General features: G+C 41.2%; 1 long non-coding RNA gene across 1 annotated transcript in view; it reads left to right on the top strand.

Moving 5' to 3' along the window:
* LOC308193344 overlaps positions 1 to 18,970 on the top strand; it is a 95,202-nt gene that overhangs the window by 26,149 nt on the left and 50,083 nt on the right. Inside the window, exons 5-9 of the long non-coding RNA XR_013949558.1 lie at positions 9 to 61; positions 993 to 1,115; positions 10,305 to 10,365; positions 12,477 to 12,661; positions 15,334 to 17,486. This is a non-coding gene — a long non-coding RNA (uncharacterized lncRNA). The remainder of the gene's footprint in view (positions 1 to 8; positions 62 to 992; positions 1,116 to 10,304; positions 10,366 to 12,476; positions 12,662 to 15,333; positions 17,487 to 18,970) is intronic.

Raw genomic sequence — 18,970 nt, forward strand, 5'->3', positions numbered from 1 at the left:
CTATGCAGGTGCCTTGTAGGGGATGCAGAATTCCACGCTTTCAAGCTGGCAGTTCTCTCATGTAAGAGAAAAACTAAAATTTTTTCCACTGAGCAGATAACAGTAACATTTATTTATTTTCACCAGAGTTTGCATTCTATCCAGGTGTAATTTATGTGGGAAAACAGAGAGCCACAGTTGGAAAAAAAACGTATTGTGTCACAAACAAAAAGGTGTTTATGATCATGTACTGGTCAGGACTTTGTGAAAGTTAGAGTTTTCATGTCTTGCTCAAAAGCATGAGCATAAACAGGAAATGGATTTTGCTTGCTCAATTCTAGAGCTAAGTCTTACTGTTGCTCTAAATGTTAATATGTCACAGGCATCAATTTAGGAGAAAATCTAAGTTTGGCTTTTTAAATGCTTTTGTTAGCATCTTCTCTTCAGTTTTGGGAACTTGCCGTACCTCTTGGACTCGATGTGTCCTGATACAACAGGACATTAGAGAGCCATTGAGAGAAATCCAGTGGGGGAGCTGCTAAACTTCCCTGTGTAATACAGGGCGGACCACTATCCCACTGATGCCTGTGGTCCCTGAAGCTCTGTTTAGCTTGCCCAGGTCACATCACCATTCTCTCCTGTAGCATCTGGGTGCATGTGTCCATACTTCATAGGTACGCAGGGAGGATTGATGGCACATTTGAAAGCAACCTTCATGGCTGAGATGGAATTTTTTCAGAGATCTCCAATGGTCTCATGCTGAGGCACGTTGTCTTACAGCAGTAGTTGGGCTAAGGCTGTGTCAGACTACTTCTCGGCAGCAGGGCCATCTATAGCAGGAAGGGTTGTAGCAGTGTCTCCCCGTTACACTTCTGTCGGCTTCCCTGATTCCTAGATGCTTCAGTGAGGGTGAAAAGCACAGGCCATGCGGGAAGTTCTGGGGCTGACCAAATGGCATTGCATAAAATCTTAATTTAATTTAAGATTTATAAATGTGCTTGGTTAACCTTCAGGACGGTGAGACACGGTGCTTTGCATTAGAAAGGACACTCACTGATTTTTCAAAGATTTCCAAGAAATCTGCTGGGAACAGTACAGCAAACTGCAGCCAATAAGACAAGATAATCCTGTAGAGGGTAAGATGGTTTGATCCATGAGCATCTTTTAATAGAACTTAAAATTTCCACAACCATGTTCAGCCCTATGGTCTTAGCAAATCGTGGGTGAAGGAAGGAACCATACAAACAGTTCATTTGGCTTCTACTGGATTCCCTACGTACTGCACTAAGTAGCAACAAATGCCTGGTCTTTTGTGCATTACATGTTCTTGTAGTATCTGTGCTGAGCTATAAAAACGATCAATTATTTATATGGGAAGCATAGCATGTCTGAGTGGCATTTCTGTAACCTGGAGCTTCACAATTAATAAATAAAACAGTATCTTCTACTGTCAGTGGCCTGTATCCTTGCTTGCTGAGCTGCATGCTGGGCAGCCAGAAGAGGAATTGTAGGGGCACAATGCTATACATTTACTTTGCTGGTGTAATTACTTGGCAACATTGTCAATATTATCTACCTTGCTTAGTAGAAGAAGGATATTACTGTGAAAATATCCACAATAATATTAAATGAAGCCTTGCTTAATCGTTTGCTAAGAAGGCATCATGAATTATATTGTAGCAAGCCTTTATAGCAATTGCTGTGGTTTTTTTTTTCCCTCCTTTCTTTTCTCCCCCTTTCTTCCTTGCTACTTCATACTGAGTCCAGGAAAACTCCATGATGCGATGGGCAGAAAACACAAGGTTAGGAGTAAGGAGTAAGTGTTAACCACCACAAATGCTGCAGTATTCCTTGCAGCGTAGTTGTTTCTGTCCTTTGGGTCAGGGTTAAGCACAGTACAGCAGCACTTTCAAACTGCCTTAAGAGTATGAGAAGCTGAAGAGGAGGTCATCTTGTGAAGGGTCAGCAAAAGCAAAATAACAAGGTATATCTGTGTGGGAGGGAGGCGTTTGATGTGTTGGTGGTACAAGTAAGAGACCGAGTGAAATCTTTTTAGGCGTAACATTCAGCATCCAGTCCTGGAAGTTCATTTGTGCCTCTCCAGGTTTCTGATTCAGGTTTTCCTTAGCACTTCAAGCAGGTCATATTTTCTCTAACATTTAAGCTGTTTGGTCATCTTTTTATTCTTTTACTGCAAGAAAGAAAAGCAGAAGTGTGTGTGTATATATATATATATATGTTGTCTATAGTTCCAGAACTTCTTGAATATTTCAATAGAGTGCCTGACTGTGGTAATTTAAGATCGTGCTAAATAGCTTTCTCTCGTGGAAGCAAAGTTGTACTGAGCCATGGAGAGGGGTACTCAGGGCATGTACTGTCCGCTCAGTAGTGGCTTGCATTGAATTTGTAAAGCATGCAACAAAAAAAGCCCGTACACCAAGAATGGGTGGTGAGCTGAGTTAGCTTATTAATTAACATCCTTGTTCATCCCTCAGCATCAGAACAGCTTGAGTTTTTCAAACAGAGAATATTTAACTCTGTTTATCCACAATTATCATGTGCTCCGTGGCCAGAGAGTTACTCACATTAAAAATAAAAATAAAATTAAAAAATCCCATCGTGTAGCCTACGGTATCTCTACCCATTGTTGCAGCTCTCAAGTTGTCTTCATATAAAGTAGATTTGGGCAAATTATAACCATTCTTCAAACATCTGAAATATCACTATCCACAATATGTTGGATATGCTTTAATTGTTTGAAATTTCTGTTTTGAAATGATCCTTCTAAAAATGAATTTGATTTTTTTTCTTTTCAGTGTAAGCAACATTTTTAAGGTCTTAAAGAAAAAAAAATCCTATAGCGTTGTCAGAAGGGCTGTGTTCCACTTTATGAACCCTGAAGTAATGGCTCTGCAAAAGTACATGCAGAAATCTGTTACTGACTGCAAAGACATTCGGTACCAATTGACTGTGAACTAAAGCATCATTTTCACACTCATACTAGCATCAAAATAATATAATATTTGAACCTCTGATTTGATTGATACATCTCAGCAGCAGGACACTCAGACTTTTATGTCATAAAGTGAAAATGAAATATTTCATGTCATTGAATACAACAGCCTGGTATGCAGTAGTTAAAATTCAATGAAGTTCCAATCAATCCTGCAGTTACTAAAGCTGTTCTTCCTGTTCTGAGAGGGCTTCCAGGAAGACGTGGAGTTAGAATGGTGACTAGTCAGTATATGTACTTCTAAGGCCCTAATATTTCTATCTTGCAAAGTCTGCTAACTATAGACAAGCAGTTGTCTGAACAGCAGCTTGGAATACAGGAGATCCAACTTAACCATTCTGCAAACTGAAAACTGTATTTTCCAAGAACATTTACCTACTAGTATTCAGGCAGACACATTTTGCTCTTTGCTCAACTCAGGGTTCTTGTTTTGCAAAGTCTTTCCTAAAAATTCTTTTAGTAACATAGTCTTTATGTAAAATGCAATATTTTTTTTCATTTAAATTGAATCTGAATTCTCAGGTTTTGGAAAGGACATGTCTGTATTGACCTAGAAAATATTTAATTTGAACATATTCTCTCAGCATGGAGGTAATTCATTGCTTGTATTTTTTTTTAAAGAAAAAAATGTAAAGATTGTTTCAACTTTTTATATGAAGTGCTCATCTTGACAAGTTCTTAACTTCAGTATATTGTGCCTCATTAGTACTTTAAAACCTGCTGAAGCTAAACTGCATCTTACTTGCCTATTAGTTCAACCTTAGGCCCATCAGTAGAGCATTACCCAATGTCTTGGGAACAATTAAGGCATGCCTTCCCTACCAAACAGTTTTTAAGTGGACAAAACATATTTAACAGTAGAGTTTGTGGCGCACAGAATGGAAATGCAATGAAAACTACTGGGAATATGCATTAATCCTAATGCTGAACAAGTTCCTAATAACTCACTTGAAACTCCTGGGGATATAGTATCAAGTATGTACTCTCTAAATGCTACTAATGAAACATTTACAGTCCACAGTGATAAAAGGAAAATAGAAGAGTCTGTGGCCAGTTAAAGGGCTACTTGAACAACATGCAGAATGCAAACTTCAGATGTATGTGATTATTGATCTTTTCAGCAAAAAGGCTTTATGAATAATATTCATACCATACCATTAGAAGCTAAAGTAGACTGGGAATTAAGCATCAGCAGGAGAGCAATTGATGGATTTAGACAGGTCAGACAATGTCATTCTAAAAGCAGCTAATCAATATGGACAAATGTGTCAGAAAGGTGATTTGAAAAATGACTTTATAATAAGGGAGGAAAAAAAAGCCAGGTTCCTTAGGTCCCCAATTTTTCCTCCCTCAGAATTATGTATTATTGAAGCAAGGTTGCTAACTGTTTCACATTTCCACAAGCAGCAAAAAGAAATTAAACTCAAAAACTCAAGGACAAAGCTATGGTTTCCCCCCACTGAAAACAAACACGTAGGCTGACACCAGGGGAATTTTGCCCAGTGTAGCTGCTGTGGTGTCCCTGCTGTCCAATTTCACAGCTGGGCCATACGTTATCCCACCTCATTTTGAATCCTCTTTGAAGTTGCAAACTTAGCACCAGAATCTGTGTAGCGTTTTGTTGAAAAGGGATGCTCCAGCACTCCTGAGGAGGCAAAACCTTTCTGAGCTGGATTCTTTTTGCAACAAAAGAGCTGTGATGGCTTTAACTTGATGGCTTAGGTAGCTTTCCAGCTGCTTTGTTCTCATTCAAGTGGTGCAAAGTGGTCAGAGAGATGCCACTTGATTTCCAGTTGGACTTCTTCAGGAGTCGACTGCCAGCCATTGGATATTGTTAAGCTTTTGTCTGTCAGATTAAAAAGTGCGCTACATTAAAGTGTGATGTTATTTGCTCTCTCAGTTCACCGTAACCTACCAGCTGCCTGAACAGCACGCGCTTATCAGAGCCTGCTTAATTCTCGACTCGCTCTCCGAAACTTCTCACTGGCTTCTATTCTTCCCAAACCATGAAGAAAACGTGGTGGTTAATGCTTAGGGCTGCAGGTTAATGCTCAGTAACTGTTTCTAATTCTGACAAAAACTTCCTGTGTGACCTATTGGACGCACGACCAAACCTGTCCTTTGCTGCAATTTCCCCACCAGTAAAATAAGTAGCGTAGTACTTCACCTCTTGAGAAGTTTATACTCCTGAACTCCCCGAGATACTTCAATGGAAGGAATAAAAGAAAGGGTTTATAAGTACCCAGGGCATTGTTATTATTTCTCCTTTTGTCAAAGACAAGGCTGCCTTCAATTTATTTGAATCTCAAAAAGTAGGAAAAAGATGACTGAAAACCAATGGATGTGGAAGTTCGGAACAAATTTCTTGTTTGTATCATACTCCACTGTCTCAGTAAACTGTTAATTGCATCAGTCCCTCTGAAATCATATCTTCTGTGTGACTCGCCTCTCTTGGATCCAACAGTTAAATGTGTCACGGGAGACAATATTTTCTTCCTTGAAATAACCTTTCTTTTTGAGGTCCATCATGATAGGACGTCTGGGTAGGCTGAAATCAGTTTGAATATTCTGAACATCCTGTATCCCTTCTGAGATTCTCACCATGCTCCTGGAAGAAGAAATATTAACTTGGGTATCATCAGTAACTTCTCAACAGTTTTTTATTGCCCTTTGAAAACATTCTCTTGTCATCGCTGTGGATGAACACGTTCAGGATGAATGTGGTCCCCTGTGGGATGGCAGAAGGCAGGGCTCTGGGGGAAGGCTGCCCACTGCCACCCCCTGGCCTTCAGGGGAGGAACGAGGGGAGGCGTTGTAACGCCCTGCCATCTGGAAGCAACTGGAGGCAGGGTAAGTGAGGAGGAGCAATGCAGCCAGATTCAGTCGGCTTGGCTTTGTGTAGGTACTCAGTCAGCTGATGGCAAATATGGTCCAATGTGTAAAATAACAGAGCAGTTGGGGATTATTTACTAACCAGAACATGTGTATAGCATGCTGATGGGGAAAAGGACTTTGCAAGTTGCACTGGGGCAGTAAAAAAAAAAAAAAAATTAGCCGAGAGGTAACGTATGTGAATGTTGATGTTGTTGTACTAATGTGAACGAAGCTTTCTGTAGAGTCATCACTCCACCCTTTTGCCACTAGGTACATTTTTTTACTGAACTACATTCATCTTGCAGCTTTTGATAAGAATATTTTTATTACCTAGTCACTGCATTTGATTCTTTACCAGGTATCATTAATATCAGCTGGGTATGTGGGGTTTCTATTGACTTTTAAGGCCACAACCTGGTAGAAAAATCCTGGTTTTGCATAAATCATTGATAGTTCTGCTGCAGATTTCTGAGAGGACCATGTTCTGCTGTGGAGGACGCGTGGCGCAGCACAGAGGACCCTGCATTAGCTAGGGCAGCAGTGAGTGATGGTGGGGAGCCAAGCACGGGGCTGCCAGCAGCCACCACTCGCTGCTTCTGAGAGCTGGGTGTTTTGGAGGGCGTGGCACTGCGCCATAGGCATATGTTGAGTCTTGGTTTAAGGACTTAGAAAGATTTACTTGTGGTGAGGTGCATCTTAAGCATAGCCTTGGTTTCACCCTGGAGAAGAGGCCTTTCAGCTTGGGATCTGAGCAGGAGCCTAACCCTACGGTTAGCTCATAACCCAAATCTCCTCCCTTCCCCTCCTCTTCTATTCCCTCCCGTAGATGAGTTCAAGAGGTTTGGCTTCAAAATTCCTATTTTTCCTCTTACAGCTGGTGATTATTTAAATAACACCAAATCCCCAGAATGTGCAGTGTATATACCTTATTTACTAGGAGATCATCAGTTGGTTGCATTAGTTCTGTGATCAAGTTCAGAGAAAAAGCCTTTAAGAATATTAGTTTTTTTCTTTCCTCCATAGTCCTGCCCCTTTGGCATGGGTGCTCACAGCAATTTCCACTAGCAGAATAGGTACCAAATAGGGTTTTTTCTCCCCTTAATGCTACTTCAGCAGCACAAGGTCAATGCTGCTTTCCCTCTGGTTTTCCCACCTCAGGAGAGTAACGTTTCTGAACAGCAGTCCCCAGTGTTTAGAGCTACCGTGTCCCCCAGTCCTGAAGCTCGTCTTTGCCTCTAAGAAAAAAAACGTATTCTCCATAGTGCAACGTGCCCATGATATTAACCCTGTAACCCACTGAGCTCCCTTTGCCATCTGCAAAAATAAATCTGGAGTCTGTTTACAAATCGTAGCTATTTTCCCAGGAACGCTGCACTGTAAAACAACAGTTTGTCTCGAATGTGTTTTGATTTTTCAAAACAGTTTTATCTTGAAAGCGATCCTGTAAACCTTATCAGGCAAAGCCCCAGTTCCAGTGTAGCTGATTGCTGAATTAAACAGCGCTAAACATTTAACATTCTAAATGAATTAGGCTGCAAGATGTAAAGAAAGCTGAGCTTTAAGATGAAATGTAGGACAAACTCAAAAGGATGTTTTGCCTGTTTCATTCAGCATTAGTATCTTGCCTATAGGCCTCCCTTTGAAATAATCTGTGAACATGGTTACCATATAATTAGCTGAGCAGTAAGTTAGGTGTTTAAAAATATTTTTTCAGGTGCTTTTTTGTATTCATGTTAGCTTCTCAACACCAAAAATCAATCTCAATCAAAGCTGCTACTGAGTTTATCATAAATTATCATGAAAAGGTTTTCTACTGAGTAGATGGTTAATTACTATCTAATTTGAATAATTTTGCATATTAATGAGAAATGAATGAAAATCATTTTTAGATTTTTAACTTCAGCTGAGAAACCCATGGAGATAATGGCCCCCTTTTAAGATGCATGTGATCCTGTTACTAAAGGAGACTGAGAATTTTTTTCATTTACCAACTTGTTTTAAATTGATTAATGGATTAGCGTTTTTGTCATTAATAAACTATATCCAAATGAAAGACAAGTTCATTATTTGACTGTGTGGCCTTATATCTGCTGCCAGAAAAAAAGTAACTGACTGAAAACAGATTAAGGCTTTGCTCAGGGAGTGCATAGCCCGGCACAATCCTTTGTAAATGCCATAAAGCCAGAAAACTGCAAAGTTACGCAGAGCTGGCTTTGGATGGGTAGCAATCCACACGCTTCATGAGATGAAGCATGAATAGGCATCGCAGGCACAGCCCCCTTTTTCTGCTCAACACCCACACCTACCTGGGGGGAGAGCCCTGCCCGTGGAAAATGGGGGATGTGGCAAAAAGCAACGGAAACGTTCTGCCGTGGCAATTTCAGCCTAGCTGTTGGAGCAGCCTTTGTGCTTTCAGTAGGCTCCTGTGAGACGGGAAAGGACAAAAGAGCTCTGCCTCAGGGCTTGCTTGTACCCCATCCTTATCCACCAGTTTACAGGGATGTCACCCGAATTACCGCTGCCCCGTTGCTTCACTGGATCAAGGCAGTTCTGCCTTGAGAGATGTGAGTCTCAGAATTCAATACAGCTGCGGGGGTGTAAGGCCATTGGAAGTTGGGAACTGTAAATGACATTAGATCTGGTCTCCTTTATTTGTGTAAGGTCTTTAGGGAGGGATCAGCCCTTTGCAGAGTGCCGAGAATGCCGTAGCCCTCATTGACAATGGTGTGGTTGTCCGTGTGCTGCAGCCGTACAAGTAACAAATTAGGATAAGAGGTGCACACTGCTGCATGGAGCCACACACTTGTTGGGGAATGGCTGGTTAATGCTGCAGCCCCTGGGTTGTGGGATTCCTCCCTTCTGACTTGCAACCACACAGTGTTTATAATATGAGCAAAAGCAGCTTTATAACGAAATTGAAAGGTTGTACATTAAAAATGAGTATACAATGCAGTCTTAGAATAAATAATTAATTGCCAGAAGATATCAGTGAAGCCTAAAGAGTGACATTTATTTAAATATAACAAGACTATCCAGATTTCTAATGGCAAATATTTAAAGACAGGAGGAAAAATTATTGTAGGGAAATAAACCATCCTGCTTCAGAGCATATGCCAGACATTACCTAATGTGAGCTAGGAAGCAACTACACATGCATATTTTGGTAGTTATTTGACTGCTTACAGCGAGGTGATCTTCCTGCAGCAACTGTTAATAACCTATATCCAAAACAGCTTACTAGGTACTAAGCAGGCCAGTCTTGCAGTCTGGCCAGCCGCACGTAAATATCTTTGGAATTGATTTCTTCACTTTGGTAAAATGAAAAGGAGAGTTTATACTAATTCTTTAATATATGCCAGCACTTCTTCATCTTATTGTTTGGGGGGAGTGGTATGGTCCTATATACTATGTTTGTATTTTTGCAACCCTTTAAATGTTGTTTCAAACACACAAAATGTTTTGAGGATTAGAATTTTCTTTTCTGTTGACAAAAGCTTCCTTACCTCCATTCCCCTCCATTGTCTGTTTCCTTATTTTTACTTCCTTGAACTACCATGTGCATGGCTAAATGTTGGTTGGATGAGTCTTGAGAGAGCTCTAAGGATAAGCTGCAGACCTCAGACTGTACCACAATTAAAAATGGTATGTCAGCATGTCAAAAAAAAAAAAAAAGAGTCAAGATGGGAACGGTGTGTAAGAAGTTGGTTAATTAACATAATTTCTGTAGTGTAGCAGCATTTTTTTAATTTTATTTTTTTTTTAGGGCTTGAAATAAAGTACCTGTAGAAAATAAATATTGAACTGAACAATAGGAGAACTTAGTAATGATCAGTATGCTTCCCTTACTCACTAGCAGGGCACCAATACGTCCACCCAAACAAAATGTTCTCTCTAGTTTAGATCATCACTGTAGTCTCTGCTAGTGCTGATGAAAGCATCAGGGACATAACTCAGAACAGTGTATGAAATCTACTACATTTCACCAGTGTGCAAGCTAATAAGCATGTGACAGGCAAAATGTTCTACTCCTTTCCCAGTATAAAGTCAAACTTCACTGATGCTTATATCAACATATCTCTCAAAAATGATTTGGCCCAATTCTTACAGTCTTTCTTCGATACTCCAATTGCTTTCAAAAGGAATTTTAAGTGTTGGCTGCCTGAGCTAGTGATTTTGTCTGTAGGAACAATTTCCTAGAGACTACTATTCACTATTTCACTAACAGACACTATTTCAACAAAAATAACCTCTACTCACAGAGGGTACACAGGTATGGTTTGTAAATCATACCAATGGATTTGGTCAATAGGTCAGGAAGAAATAATGAAGCCGTGAGATCAGAAGACGTGTTAGCACCTTTAAGTCACCATGCATGTTTGCACAGAACTCAGTGCCTGCCACTGATACTGAAGTTACTCTAATGAACTATTATTTTCAGGTTTTCTGGTTTCCTGTGTCGTAGAAGAGGCTCCGCAGCATGCACAACTACTCACTTTCTGGTGAGTAAAGTATTTGCCATCATCAGAAACGTCAGCAGAAGGTCAGCCTGACTGCATGAGAATTGTGTGAATATTTTTGCAGCTTTCATTAGCAAAATTATTTTAATTAGTGAAGCCCAAAGTAATTGAAGGAGAAGGTCATTTTATTTGTTTAGGATCAATGCTTCCATCACCATCCTGGTAGAATACATTTCTCCGTTTGTGAGAACTAATTCTAATCTAGTGTAAATCAAGAATAAGCCCACTGAGGTAAATAGAGCCCCTCTACTGTAAAACTTGAATCCTAAACCCTGCCTTAATGGAGGAGAATGAAACTGGGTGTCTGTTCCCTTTTGATCCTCTTTCAAAGGTGTTCTGCCTCTGAAATATTCTTTGGACTCTTTGCACCTACAGGACGACCTGCGAAGTACAGTAAGCCATTAAGAATACAATGATGAGAGATGTATGTCCATTATATCCAAGACATTATATGGACGCAGTAGGGCGCTGGTCTTGTTGAAGGTGTGAGCTGCTCAGCCTGTAACCACAAGCTGGCAAATTCTTGCCAGTGGGATCACTCTAACAAGATGTAGCAGTAGGGAAAAGTAATGTAAGCTCCATGCCACACCTGAATACGTGTGTTTTTTCATTTATTTTCTATATACATAGCTATTTTTTCAAGGAAGACCACACATAGGTAGAATAAGAGGAGTAATGGCAGCCAAATGTTAAGAGCTCTGCTGGCACTACATTTTCCTTAATTTTTGTGATTTTACCTCTCCACTACATGCATACATTCATGCTCAGTTTTCCAGTGTACCCTTTTCTGAACTTCTCGCTTAAATGGCAGAGATCTAACTTCACACCCAGTCATAGGAAAGGCTCTATTCCTTAAAGACAGTGAGATTTTTAAGATCCAAATGCTTCAAACACCATTTGAAATGATCAAGGGCAGGGACCACTCATGAAAATTACCATGCGCCAGCAAGCTAGCCATTTGAAATAAAAACAACACAAATAATTGCTGAGCTTGTTCTATATCATATGAATTCATAGAGTAATGACCAAACTGTGGCACAGCTCCACTCTCACTTATATTGAGCGTAAATTTATAGTAGTTGCAGTGAAGTCAATAGCATTTCTTTGGACTTACAAAGGTTACTGAATGTCAAATTCTGCTTTCAGGCTGAGAACAAAATAATTCTAAAGATATACTGAGAGCACAATCCTAATTTGCTTCAGCAGCCTTTGGCCTCCTTGTCATATAGAAACCCAGGAAATTACAGAAACTTCAAGTTTGTGTTCCTTTTAAAGATGGGATGCTTTTTCAAAGACCATCTGAGGAAGCAGAGTGTGTACCAGTTAGGCACTGGCCTGGTTTTGAAGGCCTGGTGGGTATGTGTGCCCTCAGCTGGAACCAGGAGAGTTCACTTGCTCGATTGGAACTGGCTGATCTTCATTCCCCTTCCTGGAACTGCCTACCTCGGGGCAGGCAAAATCCTCCCTTTGCTTCCTGCTGTGCCCTGAAGTGCACAGGCTTGACATACTTTAAAATGATATAAACTTCCTGAACTCCAAACACAACTCAGCCCAGGGCTAGCTGTTGAGACAAGCCATGGAGATGTTCCGCCTCATTTCAACAATTACTGGATTATCCTTATGCTGGTTGATTATCTTTGTTACAGCCTTGTATGCCTTACTGAAGCCTAATTCCCACTGATTTCAATGTGTAAGGTGCAGTTTTTGTTTTAATGATAACTCTGGAATCTGGAATTAACTATGCCAAATGAGGTGGCATATGGAGGTCCAAGTTAATTTCTGTTTAATAGAAATAAATACAGGTGACTCTCCCTCAGGAAAACAGGGTCTGAAAGGTGACTTGGCTTGCTGAGACATGTGGATGATGTTTTTATGCCAAGCCTAAATAGTAGGCAGGAGTAGAGATGTTTCAGAAGGGCATTTTGAATTTGCAGATGTGCAAATGTCTGTATGTCTGTAGAAGTATATTTTAGGATGACCCTGCTGGCTAGGCCTTCACAGGCACCCAAAGCTTTGACAGCCCCTGTTGTGGCATATATGTAAATGCATTGTGGGCATGTGTGCATCTTGGGCCATACTGTCTGCCTTTGCAGGAGCAATGTCAAGCAGAGAAGACCTTGTCTGTTCTGCCCTGATGCAAGGACAGACAGGAGCTGCACGCTGCCTGAGTCCATTAGCTGGTCAGAGTGCATGCAGGAGACGAGCAGACACTACTCCCAAGGTCCCAGTGGCAACTTTGAATTTCGAGCATGCCTGGGACTGCTGGGCAAAAAATAAGGTAACTACCAGAGTTTTCTGCACATGCTCAAAGGATGTGGGTATGTTACACCACTCAGCCACAGAACCCATCCTCTTAAGTAAAGCTGCTCCAAAGCTTTACTCTTTCAGCCTCAGTCCAACCCACCAAGTCTCAGCCAACATGTCAGCTGCTACAAAAGTCACTTCAGATATTCCCTGTGCTATTGGAATGAGGTTGCTTTTTGTGGAAGTGCAGTGACCAATAACATGAGCTTGTTGGATGAATTATGTCTTGACACCCATCCAGGTAAAGCAGCAGAGATGACAGATAGTTTGGCAGAAGTAGTGCAATTAGCATATGAAAGGATATCTATAACATATGGACATCAGTGTATATTTGAGGATTAATACATGGCTATTCTTCTGAAAAATAGGTTTTAAAATTGTCCTTTCTGCTTAAAAAGTCAATGAAGATTTAATTATAAACCTGAACATACCTAATACATATATAAGAGAGATCCTGGAAAAAAAAATTAGAGGACACCGAATGAAAGGAAAGCCAAAACTTGTCTAACCATTAACTACAATGGATTAATGCCAGTTTACACCACCTGAGAATCTGGCCAATAATATCTATTTAGCATGCATTGTCCTGCATCTCTTGTGTTATTTATTTTCAGTCATTAGAACAGCTTTGGCAAAATAAGGTCCTGCTTTATTTCAGAGGTGAGTCTTAAACCCTAATGCCCAATGCTCTTTTTCAGTTTCATTTTGTGTGTGTGTGTGTACAATAAGCTGGCTATATACGGTACCTTATAAGCTATGGATTGTCTTGGTTTATGGATTCTCTTATATATTTGTATACTAATTACATAACTAGTTTAGTAAACTTGTACTTCTTAGGTAAGACGTTCCAGAAATCAAAATAGTCAACATTAAACACCACAAGTACAGCTGCAGTTTTAAATATTTTATAATCCAATCAAATTGTTTGAGTAGTAATGCATTTAAATGTTGTTATGGAATCCCCTCTAGACTTTTTAAAATGGTTACTCTGTTCTTGGCTTTGCTATTTATGAAATTCATATGGGATGACATTTTTAATAATAGAGCATTTGACTTACAGAGTAGCAATTCCTGCAGTGTCTCAGTATAATCTATAATTTTCTGACTGAACTTTCAGAGGGACACAAACACATATCACACTTTTATTAATGAACATATACATCTGTTGATGTTGCCATAATTGAAATGACCTTAAGTGAGAAGACCTACATAAGTCATTTAGCATTTTTTATGATGCTTGGGTGAAGATGCTGTGCAGATGCAGCTTTAGGAAGCTAAGACAGGAGTACAAAAGCTGTGCTAAAATGACAAAGGAAGGTTTAATTTAGAAAAAGGCACAATGCAAAATGCAGCCCACGTATAATTAAGCAACGTCCAGTACAATCGAGTCGGACAGAAGAAAGCGATCAGGGAGTCTAAATTACCTCTCCTCCCTAGAGAGGATGGCATTGTCAGGTCAGGGCTGTGCTAAATGCTGGGTAGCATAAGGGTATTTGATTGTGGTTGCTTTTGCTGTGCAAAGGTTGTGGATAAACTGTGGACATCGTTTTTGAGAGGCGTAAGTTCCTGAACCTCCTCAAGCACAAACATGTGTCAGAAGGGCACTTAAAAAACAACAGCCAGGGCTTTGGGGAAAAACCCAATCCAACACATGCTTCTTTGCAGTTCATCTTAGGCTCTCTTGAATCAAACGGCTCAGTCTGAAGCCAAATAACTGCTCAAAACTGGGGTAAAAAGTCGTGGAAGGACTGGTGGGAGGCAGGGCTCCCCAGGGACAAGTCATGTGGTGGTGTCCTGTGCCAGTGGCTGGTGGCAGGCATAGAGGAAAAGCACAGGAAGGGAGCCTTTCAGCCTCCCTGGGAGGCAGAGGTGCTGGTGTCAGCTCACTCCACTTCCACGTGGTCTGGGGCTGCTCTTGCTGGGCTGTGTGAGCCCCATCGTGCATCCCAGCCAGCCCTGTGACATGGGATGGGTGGCACGGGACACAAGCGCAGGAGTAGGTTTGTGGGAGGAACGTCCCAGGAGCCATGGGAAGGTGGGCAGGCTTCCCAAGGTGTGACCGTATTTCTGCAGCGTTTCAGCAACACTGCTTCTGCCCTTTGTGCACATCTCTTCATCTCCTTAAGTGTGCAGAATGATTTTTCTGATTGTAGCCAAGCCAAATGTGTATGTGGTAAAATCAGTGTATGGAGTTCCCCTAGCTTCTGAACCACGCTAAGGTAGTGCTGCTGACGTTTTCCATTGGTGCAGTGCTTTGACTTGCAGTTTATACCAGAAGAACTTTAAAGAGAGATCCTACAGGTGGAAGGATAGATCCTGATCCCACATACACAGCTGTAAATCTCCCTCACCTGAAAGCTCTGGAGCTACTCCAGGTTAACTTCACTGAAAATGAGCCTGGAATCAGGCCCTGTGGTGCCTGAGCTCTTTCAGACTGTTATTAATTTGAAAAGAGAAAATGAATTCTTGTTAAGGGAAAATAAGCAGTGTTTATTAATAATAATTAGAAAGGGAAGACATTAGTTTTGATATATTGGCTTAATTTGGTAAATAGACAGATCAGTAAAAAATAGAATTAATAATTTTACAAACCGGTAAACATTTTCTGTGGCTTAATATAAACTGTGCCTCGATGTTTCTTTTGAGCCGTGGGTGGCTCCTGCAGTAGCAGCTGCAGCAGAGTGCGATGGCTGAGCGCCCCGCGTGGCCCTGAAGTCAGGCTCCTGCGCCGGGATGGGGTCGCCAAAGGCCCTTGCGGTCAGAGCGGTGGCACCAGGCTGTGTCGCTGGCAGCTGGGACACTGAGTACTTTGGATGCTGCCACACTTTGTAAGAACCACTGCTCAGGGTTTGTTTCTGCGTGTGTTTTTTTGTTCTGGCGAGGAATACGAAAGATGGACTTCCTCAAAATGCGCTCTTCACGCAGCAGCAGCTAAAGTCATTTCAATGTTAGCGTAGGGGGCCCTTTGCTGTAGGCCCTGAAGACCACGGTTGTTTGTCTATTTAGATTGCAGAACTTAGGAGGGGAACGAGAGGCATGGATGTGTGTGCCAACAGCATCTCTGAGTTCCTCTTCTGCCACTAACCCACGTCTCCTCTGAACCACCAATGCAAATAATTATTTCACTGGCAAGAGGGAGTAGTGGCACTGGCACCAGCATCACTTCTGGAAGAACTCAGTGGTGCTTTACTTTCCCATCTAATCGCCCTAATCTTGTACTCGGTGACTTTTGGTGGGATCACAGCACAAAGGAAGGAATGGCTGCGATCCAAATTATTATTTGACGCGAGCTGAGTGGAAGAAACACCGTATCGCGTTTCACCAGTAGCCGTACACTAATGCACCAGGATTATTGTGTTCTTCACAGGCTGAATGATTGTATGTAATTTTACATGTAATGTTCTTTGAACATATGGTTCATAACATAAAAATCCCTTCATTTTAATTGACACAATAGGCTGGAATGGCATTTTTTCCCTTGCCAAAGTGCTTGTTATGGTCTGTATCACCTATAATGTGCATTCTGTAAAGCTTCTAACTAGGTATTTGGATGCTGGAATGCAAAAGATTGCTATTTATGAGACCATGAGACCACCTAGTGGGTCAATGATTTGCATTTTAAAAGTTCATTAATATGTACTAAGATCATAACAATGCCAGTGTTTCATCAGACTAACCTTCATCTCAATCTAGTAATGAATATCTTTTAAATTTTTTCTTTTAACATAAAACAGAGGAGCAAGCAAATGTGTATTTTTGTGACTCTCAAACTGCTCTAATTGAAAGTTTAAAGGACACTGGGCAAAGCATTTTTCTTCCAGCACTGGACAAAATCATTTTTTCCCTCTGTTGTTTTTAAGAATCCACTAGACGCTCGAAAGTGAAAGTGAAATCTTTTTTTTTTTTTTTTTGTAATCTAATCCCTTTTTCTTCCTTCATGGACGTATATTGGTTTGCTATTATAAGGTTGCTTATGAGTGCTAGTCTGCCTGGCATTGATTTTTTTTTTTCTTATTATTTAGGAACAGCACTACTGTGGATTTGTTTTGGAGAAAACACAAATCTTAAGACTTATATGATTTTTCACACATATTACAAAGAAGTATAAACTTTATTCTGACAGCTGTGTACTGCCTCCTTTGCTCTATGCCCCATCCGGATTTCGCATTGAGCTGTTTGTATCCCCGTACCCGTCTCAGCTGAAGGAGCCGTTATTAAGCATAACCAGAACCACCCTTTCCTCTCAACCCTGTGTTCATCCCGATCGGGATCTTTCCCTTTCTCAGAGAAACTTCAGAGTAATAATAATTCAGCTGACAGATACTATATTTTGATTTTTTTTGTCAATTTCACAACCATAGCACGGAGGAATTTACTTTAGACTCCCTTTCATTAAAGTTTAATCACAAAGGCACATACAGAGTTAGGTGAATGCCTGCGTGACTTGTCTGAAATATAGGTTAATTAAGCAAGCTAAATATACTTTACCGAACAGAACAATAGAGCGCACCAGCCTTCGGTTGAATTCAGCAGATACCGAGACAGGAGTGATCATCCCAGGCGTTTGCTCCGAGCTTCCACAGGCCGCCCGGATCTCGGTGCAACAGCATAGACTAGCGGCGAGAGGGAGCATCGGAGCCGGGCGCCGTTGCCTTGCCAGGGGCTGGGACCTCGCAGCCCCACGAGCCGCAGCGGGGCCGGCGACCTGCCCCTGGGTGCGTGGATCCTGCGGGATTTGGTGAAAAGCAGAGGTGAGCGAGAGCTGCCCTAGTTATCCAAGCTTGCTTACTGTTGACTAGGTAAGCTGGAGAAAATCTTTCAGCTAGTGAAATAGCTAACAGTTGCATAAACTTACCTAAAGAGAAGCAAATAGGGGCAGTTCCTGCCCTTTCTTTTCTTTTTTTCTTTTCCTTTGAGCACTCAATTGTCTGGAATTCGGCATATCCTCTTACTTTTTTACAGTATCGTGTTTTCCTGGCTATGTCGTCATGGTTTTCCTATTGTGTGGTCTGAGGTAGGGAGTTTGTAAGTGAGGTGGGGAGGTGACTGGAAACATTCTTTTAAAATTCATTTTGATTTCTTCTAACTCCATTTATTTCCATATTTGTGTGAGTTCACTTCTGTTTGTCCCCAAACCCACAGGATGAGCACACAGAAGAGAAAGAGCATTCACCTGTTGTGGGTGGAACTGGCTGCCTTTTCTTGTGCTCAGAAGTCTTACACTATTTCGTTGCATATAGTATCTGCCCAGGAACAAGATCTGCAGGCCTCTAAAGAAACAAAACTCCCACTGATTTCAAGAGGGGCTTGCTCAGTGTAAGAGTTCAGTGTTTGGCCTCAGGAGCTTTAGCAAGACCTTCCTTATCCTTAGCGCAGCGGAGATCCCTGATAGATTTCTCCTGGAAATAGAGCAAGACTACACAGAGGATGCTAAGGAGACTACTTTTTCTTTATGAACTTAGGCATCTTGCTTATCCATTCCTGTCCACCTTAAATAGTCATTCACGTTTACACAAAATGGATGTTATATGTGGAGGAAAGCTGACAGTCATTTTCCGCACCTTTTCTTCTAATATTGATGACTAAACGAGCTGCAAAACAATGAAAAATCCCCGTGTCAGAAGAGTGCTTCTTGCGAGACCTAGAATAACCCCAGGACAGGTTCTGAGGACATCTGCTGGACTTCCTAATTGCTCATTAGTTCAACCAGACAGTTTCATGTAAAGGCCTGATGGTGTTACCTGTAACACTGGTCCACCTCATGACTTCAGAAGAATTTGTTCTAGCCATTAGTAAAATATGTCCTGTCTTGAGTAGAGGAACAAAAGCGTGTGTAAGGTTGGCAAGAGCGAGATAAGGCATGTGCGGACAAGATGGTGGTAATGTTTGGTTAAAGAAGGATTAGGGCAGTAGCTGTAAAAACACACTGGCAGTGGAGAGGAAGGGAGACCTGGGTCAGAGCAGTAGAGGGTAGAGACAATCTTCCCATGCTTGGCTGCAGAAAAGCTAGGCTAGCAGACAGCTGAGTGGGCCAGGTATTAAATCCTTATTGTTTTCATTGGGGATTTTTTTTTCCTGCTAATTGGAGTACAGTTGGACTGTGTTAACTCAAAGGATGGTAAGTGATTTGTGATAGATTAGGATCAACCAGAAACTTAATAACTTTTATTGTAATTGCTTAGAATTAATGCAATGGTGGCTCCGGACCAGAAGGTCAGTAGTTAGTCCTGCTAAGGTTTTGGACCCAGCCTTTCTAAGCTAAAAGGTCAGACTTTCAGTTCTG

This window comes from Anser brachyrhynchus, assembly GCF_964034855.1.
Source record: "Anser brachyrhynchus genome assembly, chromosome: 3".
Classification (NCBI taxonomy): Eukaryota; Metazoa; Chordata; class Aves; order Anseriformes; family Anatidae; genus Anser; species Anser brachyrhynchus.